This window comes from Bactrocera dorsalis, chromosome 2 (assembly GCF_023373825.1).
Source record: "Bactrocera dorsalis isolate Fly_Bdor chromosome 2, ASM2337382v1, whole genome shotgun sequence".
Lineage (NCBI taxonomy): Eukaryota > Metazoa > Arthropoda > Insecta > Diptera > Tephritidae > Bactrocera > Bactrocera dorsalis.
In genome coordinates, this window is record NC_064304.1 from 104,117,175 (window position 1) to 104,128,421 (window position 11,247).

At 39.2% G+C, this 11,247-nt stretch overlaps 1 long non-coding RNA gene across 1 annotated transcript; it reads right to left on the reverse strand.

The window, feature by feature from the left end:
- Window positions 1-2,068: 2,068 nt before the first annotated feature.
- Window positions 2,069-3,390, reverse strand: LOC105222997 (uncharacterized). Its single transcript, XR_852453.4, has 2 exons — window positions 2,478-3,390; window positions 2,069-2,346 (listed from the first exon to the last, which is right to left on the reverse strand). It is a non-coding gene; the product is annotated as an uncharacterized LOC105222997 (long non-coding RNA).
- Window positions 3,391-11,247: the final 7,857 nt, after the last annotated feature.

Sequence of the window (11,247 nt, forward strand, 5' to 3'; positions counted from 1 at the left end):
TAAATAATCGCATTAACCTTAGCCCTATGATGCGATCTTATCAATAGAAAACAATTAACAAGTACATACATAAACAAACTCACTGAGAGAGAGTGTAGTTTCATATAGACAATTGTACATATGTGTACAAAAGTATTATACTAAAATAGCTTAAAAAATAGAAATTAGTCATACCGGAAATTCCGCAATGGTCAGATTAACTGTACATAAAGAATGTCCCAAAAATAACGCAAACTTCTATTTGGCTAATGTTCAGTCTACTACATTAGCAGAAGAATTGGAGAAAGAGAGCGAGATAGAATCCAACTTTTATTCATAGTTTTTTCATTGATTGTGGCTCAGTGTGCTCTTAAGAAGTATGTAGTTAGATAAACACCATTTTGAGAGCATATTGTGAGACTGAAGATACATTTTCAAGGAGATGTGTTTATAACGAGAGACGCTACAAAAGCAAACCGACAGAGACAGCGAGCAAACGACACCACATTTTTCACCGCTCTTTTGACATTTCTCTTCAGTAAGGCTTGCCATTTCATCATGGAAAGATAGACGATCCAACAACGAGTCGAAATTAATAAAATTTACTACCGAAATACGGAGTTAGTGGTCTCAGCCTTAAGAGCGCTTCTTCCAATTTGTGGTCATCAAAATCGTTCTGTCAAATCAACAATTGAGCGTCTAGTGAGAAAATTTGAATCCATGGACACAGCGTAAAATGTTTCTGTGCCGGTGACCGCAGTGTCATGAGTCACCACTGCATCCCGAAAAAATTACGGTTTGGTTAGGTGTCATGCAACTGGTTGGCATCCTCAATGCGAACTGCATAAGGCTGGGATATACATATATCAGGCGCCTGGAGCCTAGCCAGAGTTATGTTCATCCAGAGGGGTGGTAAAGGCTCCCATATTACGACCAATGACTTCGAACCCAGCTGCCGCTCCTTCTTCCTACTAAAAATTCTGTAGAGACTGATGGACTGGTACATAAAGAGGCTCTGGTCGGCCATTTTCAGTCTTCTGTGCGACAGAGACGGAATAGGGCAACATAGATGCTCGACGAAATGTGAGTAGGGGAACTCCACAAGGTCTCTCTCCTCTGCTATGAATCCTAGTCGTTAACGATCTTCTTAAAAAACTTGAGGATCGCGGCTGCCGCAAATGGGAGGCATCCGTCTGCAACCAGTGGATACAAAGGAACGTTCTAGGACCTGTGGTTAAAACTATTCAATGGGCGTAGCTCCGCCCACATTTCATTGAAAATCTATATCTCAGGACCTACTCGACAGATCTCAACCAAATTTAGTACATAATATCATATTTCAGTGAGATAATGAGCGAAATCAGACTACAACCACGCCTTAAGCATCAACAAAAGTATCACGATAAAAATTTTAGCGAGTAGAACACCTGAGGTCAGAAATCTTGTGATTAAAAATTATCCAAATCGGAGCAAAAATATTCAACCCTCTAGATACCGAATATTTGGATCAAAGTTCCAATGGCGGACTTTTTATTGAAAATATGAGTCAATCTGGGAGATATATTACATAAATTCGGAGAGATTCCTTTTTCATTAATAATATGCCTGGCAGGTTTGAAACTGATCAATAATTCCTTAAATCCTCATCTACCCTACTGAAAGATTTTCGAAATTCCGGTTGATTTTATACCGTATATATCTTTTAATATCTGCTTAAAATGGATAAAACTGGACAAAACTAATTGAGAAAATATTTTGAAGAATTTAAAAAATTTAAATTATAAGAAAGTAAATTTTTTTTTCAATTTTCGAGCTCTACATTTTTACTCAGCTACTGCTTGCTGTATGGAACAGTATAAAAAAAATAAAATAATTAAATAATATTTCTACCACCACGACCAACCAACTGCGGCTTCAATATAATGCACTTTCATTATTATTTAAACACAGAACGCAATTATTGCCATTAAACACAAAATGTATAATTAGCAAACGCAATTTAATTATTAACACTGCAGACCGGTAGCAGTTTTTTTTTTGCTAAATTACGTAAAAAAAGATATAATAATGAAAAATAAATTTCAACACATTTCAACTTTTCATATTTTTTTATTCTTATTCACAACATCTGACGACAAAGAACAAAGTGACGCAATAAATTGAAACCATTTAAGGGCGTTTATAGACGCACTTGTTGTAGTTCAAATTGTATTGAGAGTTGGGAGGACATTCGCCATGAATGGGACGCTCAGCCGTGCAGAGCTTGTTGCCAGAATCCCACTTGAAGTTGGTCGGGCAGCTTTGACCCATAACGGCGCAAATCGCGGCAACGAACAGAGCGAGGAAGAATAGCACTTTCATGATGAACTGGGAGGAGAGCAAAAATTAAAAAAATATATATTTTAAAGAAAGGATTGAAAAACTTGTTTGACGTTATTATACTCCTTTTCTTGGAAATATTTTTTTTTTATAATTTTTTATTTATTCTCAGCACTCACTTTGTATATATATTCTGTTTGCTTGTCAAGTTGGAAACTCAAACTGAATCTGTTGCGCTAAACTACCGTTAATTTATAGTTTCAAAACAAATAGAATTCGTGCTAAGCGCTGCTGACTACCGACAGCAGCCTTATCAGCTGACCTTTGTGGCAATAAAGGCACCCCTATATTGTAAATATGTGTTTGTGTTACACAGAAATCTTAATTTTAAGATTTTTTCTATTTGCACTCGGAGAGTTTCGGTTGATTACTACCAGTAGCGGCTGAAATCAACCGAATAATGGTGGAAAAACAACAGAATTGCCGATCGCAGTGAGTGGCAGAGAGTGTGTGAGAGAAAGAGCTTTGAATAGCATATACATACAATCATATGTATGTATGTATGTTATGCTCGAGAAAGTAATCGCTTTTCTACAAAGTGCGGGTTTAGTAAACATCTGTTCATGTATGTATGTATGTTTGTATATATGAAATAAATTTATTTCTTATCAGAAACATTTTTGTGAATTGAAATAGAATACACTGTTTTTCCCAAAGTTGCATAACGGTATTAAATTTATAAAAGTAATTATCATTCGAGTTGAGAAAACGAAATCTTGAGAAAATGACAAAAATCTATCATAGATATGTAGTCAAAGATGAAAATCGAATTTGAGTAGCTTCAACGCTTTGGATCGCCTGGTAGACGCTATGGGATTCTATTAGCACCATCAATCACCCGTTTACGGTCAAGAGAAGCGTGGTAATCGCCAAAAGTATGACTTAAATCACGTGTTTTGGTATCGCTGTTACCGCTAACTTACTTATCCGCTAGGACATGCCTTTTTTATAGTAGGGTGAAGCAGCAAAAGCTGACTCTCAACTCAAGACTCTCCCACAGAACCACTAGGTAAGGTATTACTTCGTGGCAAAACGTTTTGCAACGCCTCTATAACACGGGCCGACTGACGCCAATTCAGCTGTAACTGTCCCAATTCAGTCATGATAAAAGTTGCCGCTTCACGAACAGCTTTCCACTTGTCAGAGGCCTGACACATAAGCGCAGTAAAATTTGCCGCCATTAAACTACCACATAGTGCAGTTTCTAACTTTTCCCGTATCCAACTGCTTTGAATCACCTAATAAAAGCGCTGTGCTTCCACGGACATCATTAAACACCAGCCTACTATTCCGGGTAGTGCCCGTCCCGATCGATGGCTAGCGTTACTGTTGTTGTGTCTAGTGCCTAAGCCCTATTTGGAGGAAAGTGAATAATCCACTATCAAAAAAATCACTTAGCGATAGCTCCAGGAAATAAGTTGTTTCGACGGAGTCGGACCAGAGACAGAGAGGTGTTAAGTGAGTGAGTTTCGTGGGGAATGCAAAGAGGAAGTGTTAATGCGCGGACTCTTTGCAAACAGCATATACGATTGGTATACCGGATCTCTTCTGGATATGTACATAGAATCCACATAGTATGTGTTTAACCTGCTGCAGTATCCAAAATGAAATTGCGCTAGGGTCACTATATGTTGATGCGGCAACTCGAACTTACGGACTGCGATGGGTTTTTTTTCGACTCCAAAGACTCAACTCACTTATAGTCAATCAGACTGTTAATAGCTCCGCTATGAATGGCGTTCCTTACATATCAAAAGTTGGTCGTGACCGATATTCCGTCGGTATATTGTTGAAATTCGTCGACATATTGTCGGAATGTTCTCTTGATGTTTCTGTGAACCGGTTCCGCTTCAAGCAGATGACAACTGGGTGATTTCTGCAGAAACATCTTAACAGAATCTACTCGGAGAGGAGTGTATATATTCATTAACCGGAAGCACGCGGAGATCACTATGAAGGTGTTCAACTTTGGGCATCAAGAGACATCTGGTGGTTGTTCAGAGTGCTTTCCCGGCGCTCATATTGGAGTTTCGTATTTAATAACCTTTTGTCGATTGCCAAGTGGTCAGCAGTGTTTCATTGCCTATGTCCCAGGATGCCGAAAATCTTGTTGCGGCTTTGTACTTTGATAATGATCGCCGGCATATGTGGGGTGCGATTGTAAAGGTGGTGCACTGACGCGATTTTGACGTCTTTGACAAAACTGTTGAGGTTTAGTCTATATTCCTTTGTTTAGTTGGTCAATATGGGCGCTGTGGATTTAGAAGGAGAAAATTTTAGGCTTCTTGAAGTGCAGAAGCGAGAACAAGGAGCGAACACATGTCATCGATACTAGCTCGCCAAGTCCATATTGTGCAATCATCAGAGTACGAGGTAATGGAAATTCCCTCTGGTGAAGCGGATAATTTCGATATGTGAAAGTTAAATACTAAACGGCGGAAGACACCCCCCTGCGATACTATCCTGTTGAATTCTTTTCAGCTTAGAATTTTGACTCCGAAATATAACGATGATTGCCGACCGCTTGGATAATTGGTCCATCATGATGAAGATTGTTCCTTATTTTGTAATAGCGTTGTGTTGTTGGCAGTGTCAAAAACTTTAGACAAGTCCAACCATACTAGGGTGGCAACTAGATGGCTCTCTTACAGTGTGGTTTTTGATTAAGGTCATGAGTTGTCCGAGAGGTTCTGATGCATAGTGCTGTTGTGCACTTTACTAGCCATGTTGGTCACTGGTTAGATGGTGTATAAAGGTCGAAAATAGCAGGCCTCAAATCTCATCCCTAGTGGGGAAAGGAGAGCTATCGCCCAATAAGGAATTGGACAAAAAAGAAATCACTTTTTCGCCATGACAAAGCATCGGCTCTCACCTCCGTCATCACCAGGGTTCAATTATTAAAATTAAGCTATTTTATATATCTCAAATCTCCTACTTGAAATATATTTTCCGACAAAAATTAGAGTTAATAATAAAAAATCACTTCGAATTTTTTCCTTTTGTGGAATTTCTTTTCTCCTCGCTTCATTAAGCTTAACTTAGTTAGATGGCTTGATAAAACCGAAAGTCATAAGAATAAGAAGTCCAACTCGAATTCAAATCTTCATGCCTATAAAAAGTTTTCACCCAATTTTGTACAAAAATTTTCTTTTTATGAAATTAATCAAGCGCTTAATGAGCGCGTGATTGCGAACGCCGGTCATTTATTGTCCCAGTGATTATTTATTGCTCTTAATTGAATTACAGCACTGACCTACTCAACGTTTGTTCGCCTTTTTGGCATTTTGTGCGTAGCTCTAGCACGGCGAGCAACTAGTAAATACTAATTTGCAGCAAGCTGAGGTTAGTGACTACTGATAAGAGCAGGTTTAAACGCCATCACTCTTTTAGTTTTGCCTACTTTTAGGCTTATATGAAATTCATTCAGTAGCTTTCAGTGAATAAAAGCTTAAAAGTGTGCTTTGCAGTGAGTTCATATGGCCTTAAATTATGTTTAAAGCAACACAGGGTGTCTAGTCAAGGCATTTTATTATTATATCTGAGTAAATCTGTATTCAAATTATCGAATCACTAGCGGACCCGTTGGTCGATTTCTTCTGGGCGCACTTTATCTACTAACCAAATCAAAATATGCGCATGTGGTTTTTGCCATTCTACAGAATAAAGCCAGCAACGTGTTTCGCCAAATACTGAGTGATGTGCAATTAAATTTATTAAAGATTTTAATTTTACTTTGAACATGCGCTTGATTAAACTTAGTGTATCGTAATCTCTCACTTTCAATTTTCGCATACATATCGACAACATACTGATGAAATAGCTGTCGGCATCGGAGACTGTTATTATCTTCATTAGCACGAATCATCAACCGGTATGCATAGAAGTTCATTGCATTAACTTCCTTGGTCAGTACTTCACCTGTAGTTGGATTACTTTGTTTAATATTTAAATGATATCCACCTCATCCCAAAATATCAAAGGATACTGCAGTGCATCATAGGAACGATGATTGTCTTGAATTATTTGCACTGTATTATCTCTGCGTAGTATACGTATATCTCGACGTTCAGTTGGATCACCAGCCATAACAACTGCAACTGCCCTACCCAGGATGAAAGAATTAGTAGACACCAACAGGTCCGATTGTGTTTCCATTACATTACAAAGTGTGATCCTACGATTTGCAGGCATTTTGCTGTGATGCAGGGGTTTAATCGCATGATCATCCCGGCCCTCCTCAGATGGTTTGCCAGGGGCCGCATATGTACGATAACCAAGAGCTGCAATCTCCTTATACAGGATGTTTGCAACCAGGAACCATACAGATGGTGGAGCCGCCTCGCAACTATCCGGCGAAGGTCTCACGGCATTGCCTGACGACGTCATGGATGAGATTTATAAGACGCGAGGCTGACCTGGGTCATTCCAAAGTGTTTATAAGATCAGAAATACTTTAAGTCAGCTTCAAGGACGAGTAGACGGCCCGGTCCTTTGCGTTCATGCACAGCATGACGGTGTTTCATGTCAGGAGAGCAGGTAAGCCATACGAGTTTGCATTTTTTCTCATCATTAACCAAAAAGAGGGCATCAATACCTCAGCCCGTAGGGTAGTTGACAGCAGCATCGAGGATGCCGGATACAGACTCAACATCACCATAGATGATGAGTTGAACAAATTTCTTCCGAAACAAGGGTTCACTTTAGCACTATGATAATAAAGTCCTGAAAGCCTTAAACCACGGCGGTAGAGAACACGGCAGAGCAAAAGATGCTGGTGTATGAGGTTCCACTCATGCCGACACCGACAGAGTCGAACAGTTGTTCGTGGACAGCTGAAGCGAGTACACGCATTAGAGGATAAACGAGAGTTTAAGTAAATAAAACAGTGACAAATAAACAGTGCTAATTAGCAGTGGCAATAGTGTGTTACAAGAGTCATAAACAGTGCCTCAGGTAGAATTTAGTGAAAGGACACAAAAAAAAATATTCAAAAAAACCATATTAGTGGAGTAGTGTATGGGAAGGCTTAACCGCTTACAATCGCGTTCAACCGGGACATAAAGAGGTAGCCGGCAAAGTGGTAGCCAACAAACTCGCTCGCTCTGTTGCGCCTTCTAAGATGATGGGGCCAGAACCATGTTCTGGGGGTGGGGCCCCACACCATGAACGAGCTGTTGCGCACGGAAGAGAGAGTGGGTAGTAAGAGATACTGTCAGTAAACAATAGGAATGCGTCATGCTATTGAGAGGTAACAACCCAGCAATGTTCAAGGATATGATCAGCCTCGATCAACCTCTGTCGTGAAAAATTCCGTCTGCTTGTCCATGGACATGACTTCTTGTGCATTCTGCCGGTTTTACCACATGGAACCGGAAAGACCAGAACACCTGATTCTAAATTGCACAGCAATTTGTAGACGCAGATTCAAAGCCTTTGGATCCATGGACGTAGATAGGGATCGTGTAGCTTCAAGGCTGGGCGTTGGTTCTTAGAATTCATCAGCCTTTGATCATCTTATTTCTATTCTATTTTATTCTAAAAGATGTGTGCAATGCAAAATTGTGCCTAAAAATATCTATTATTGGGAGATTCAGCATATACTCTGAGGGAGTATCGATAATGCATACCCATGTCTCATACTGCATTGATTCTTCACGAGTTACAAAAACTGTCTCGGGAATTGGAACAAACGTTGGCACAAGTGTATCGGAGCAAAGGGAGATTACTATGAGAGCGACGCCATAGATTTTGAAAAATATATTAAGAGTTTTAAAGTTGTGAATAAAGTCTTACTATTTTTGCTCATAGTAGTGCATGAAACTTTGACTAAATTCCTTTTGTTCTCTTTGTAATTTTTTGAGTATTATTTTAGTTTTCGGAACACTTACATAAATACATATAAATCTGTTAAAAATATCAAGGCAGCGCTTTCCTTGCAAAAATGTTTTATTCCTAATCCTATTTGCTAGCACTAAGTATCCAAATTGCAAACCTGGCCTGATAAAATTCTCCGAATTTCTCCGAATCTTTCCATAATTATAAATTTTGTGATTATCTCACACCTGGACGATTTCCCATCGTTGAAATGCTCTACAACAGCTCTCAATTGTTTAAAATCCCTAAACGTGATAAATAGGAAACATAACCGCATAACCACAACAACAAATAGCAGATAAGCTAACAGTATTCAAATTGTAAAGAAATTCTCGGAATGAAAGAAAATGAACATATTACTTCAAATCTACCATGAACTGTACCATACATTTGTATGTGTGTAGGTGTTTGTGAACTGAGTTTAGTCGAGTTGATTTTATGTTAATAGAAATGAGACTATAACTGAGCCAATACGTAGTAGTTATGTGTGTGCGACGGAGTGCAAATTCGGTATTGGTGTTTACGGTAATTGGTGCAGCACAAAACACTTTCTGGAAATGAATTGGCGAAAAGGGAAATATTGAAAATCTCTCTGCTTGGGAGCAAATTTACCTTATTGTGTGTGGTATTTTGCAGAATTCGAGCAGGTCATGTGTACCGCAAAATCAAAGCTCACACATACACACGTATTTACAAACTCCAACACAAATGCTTGGTAGACTTTACAGGTCAATTGAAAAGTACCCGGCCTGACATAGATGGCGCTACTAGAAACTGCGGCATAAATATGACATCTATTGGATCATTAGTTTGTAAATTATACCATTTTGAGTAAAAGCAACTTTTGTTATTGTGAAAAAAATGGATAAAAACGAGTTTCGGGTGATGATAAAATATTGTTTTTTGGAAGAAAAAAATACAGTTGAAGTGAAAATTTTACTTGATGACGAGTGTTCGGACATTGTCCCAGGAAAGTCAGCCATCAAGTACTGGTGAAATGACCGCCGAAGTTTGCGAACCCAGTGGACGCCCAAAAGACATTAATACCAAAGAAAACATCAAAAAAGTGCACAAAATAGTTTTGAATGACAGTACAATAGAGTTGTTCTAGTCAGTCATTCTCGAATATTTGGGTACGAGCACGCTCTGTGTAAAGTAAATGCCGCGGGAGCTCAGTTTTGACCAGAAAAAACGACGAGTGGGTGATTCGGAGCAATGTTTGGAGATCTTGAAGCGTAATAAACCCGAGTTTGTGCATCGATATGTGACAATGGATGCAATATGGCCCTCTCACGTCACTCCAAAGTCCAATCGAAAGTCATCCGATTGGACTGTCCGCGATGAACCCGCTCCACAGCGTGGAAAAACGCAACAGTCGGCAGGCCAGGTTATGGTGTCTGTATATGAGGGTGCGCATCGATCAATTTTTGTTGACTATCTTGTATAAGTAAGGACCATCAACAGATACTATTAACTATATAGCGTTACTGGACCGTTTGAATGACGAAATCTCCGATGCTGCTGTTTCAGCAAGTCAGTGAAAACCATGAAAAAAACCACCGTATTCCCCAGATCTTTCCAGCAGCGACTATTTCCTGTTCTCAGCTATCGAAAGAAGGTTTGCTGTGGAAGAAATTTGGGTCGGATGAAAAGTTTATCGCCGAAACTGAGGCTTATTGTGGAGCAAAGGACAAGTCTAACTACAAGAATTGGTATCGCAAAGTTGGAAGGTCGCTATCGTCGATGTATCAGCTTTAAAGGGAATAATATTGAATAAAAAAATAATGAATTTCGCGAAAAAATGTGTTTTATTATGGTAGATCGGGAACTTTTCAATTGACCTGATTTGGACTTATATAACCACAAAAATATGATTTTGGCTTGCAATTTATGGGTGGAAGTGTGTGTAATCCCACATGTATGTTCATCCGTGTAAGAATTGTTGGAGCACAGAAACTTAAGCGGCCATGGAAATAGATACCAATTAATTATAAAATTTAGAAGAGATTAAAAAACCTCTAATTAGTATAAATAGAAATTTAATGATTAAAAATAATGATGAAAACTACCCGTAAATAACAAAAAAATATTAAACCATTGAAAAAGCCAGCCAGGATATAACTGATCAAGCTCGAAAATATTTATATTAGGTATGTCGTTTGGTAAGGACTACCAGTGTAATAGACCTTTCATGTTCCACTCTGGGTTAGAAGACTCACGCAATCTAACTGGTTGTTGTCTAACGCTTACCGAGATTGCTGGAAGCCCATAGACGCTTGTATGTAAAAAGACAGAGGAACCCTTGATGGCATTTGGATATGGGTGCCCTTCCTTGCCAACTCACCAGCTATACAATTTCCGACATTTCTACTAAGGCCTGGCACCCAGACAAGTTAAATATGGAAGTAGCTTTATAACACCGCTAGTGAGGTCATGTAGTCCTTTTGAGACTAGTTTTGAGCTCACTGTCAGCGATCTCAAGGCCTGTTTAGCAACTCTGCCATCAGAGCGGATGCATATCTCCCCAAATGCAACCGCGATTCGTTGAAGAAATTTGATGTAATTTTGATGGCTGTCAATTCTGCTTGAAAGACAATATACGTACAGTGCTCTTGCAGTCTGCAGCAAGAGTTGATTAAGAGTTCCTGAGAGAAGACTCTTCTTTCAACATTTCCATTGAGCTTCGATGTATTCGTGCAATTTTCCTTCCAACATTCTTTTTGAGCTCCTTCTTTTCCAGCAACTCTACCCTACATCTTTACATCTCGGAGGTACGTGCGCGGAGATGCCGCTTGGTATGTTCTGCGGCGGAATGGTCCAAAATAATCAGAGGTGTAGATGAAGTGAGACCCTATTCAGTGCTAATCCCACACTATAGGATGAATGCTGAAGAAATTGCTAACTAAACTCTCAGAGCTTCTGGCGAGAAATTATCAATATGTTGGGCTGGTGTTATTAGATAGAACACAATTCTTCTCCTATTAGCTAAAGCTGGCAGACTACAGATCCGAATTA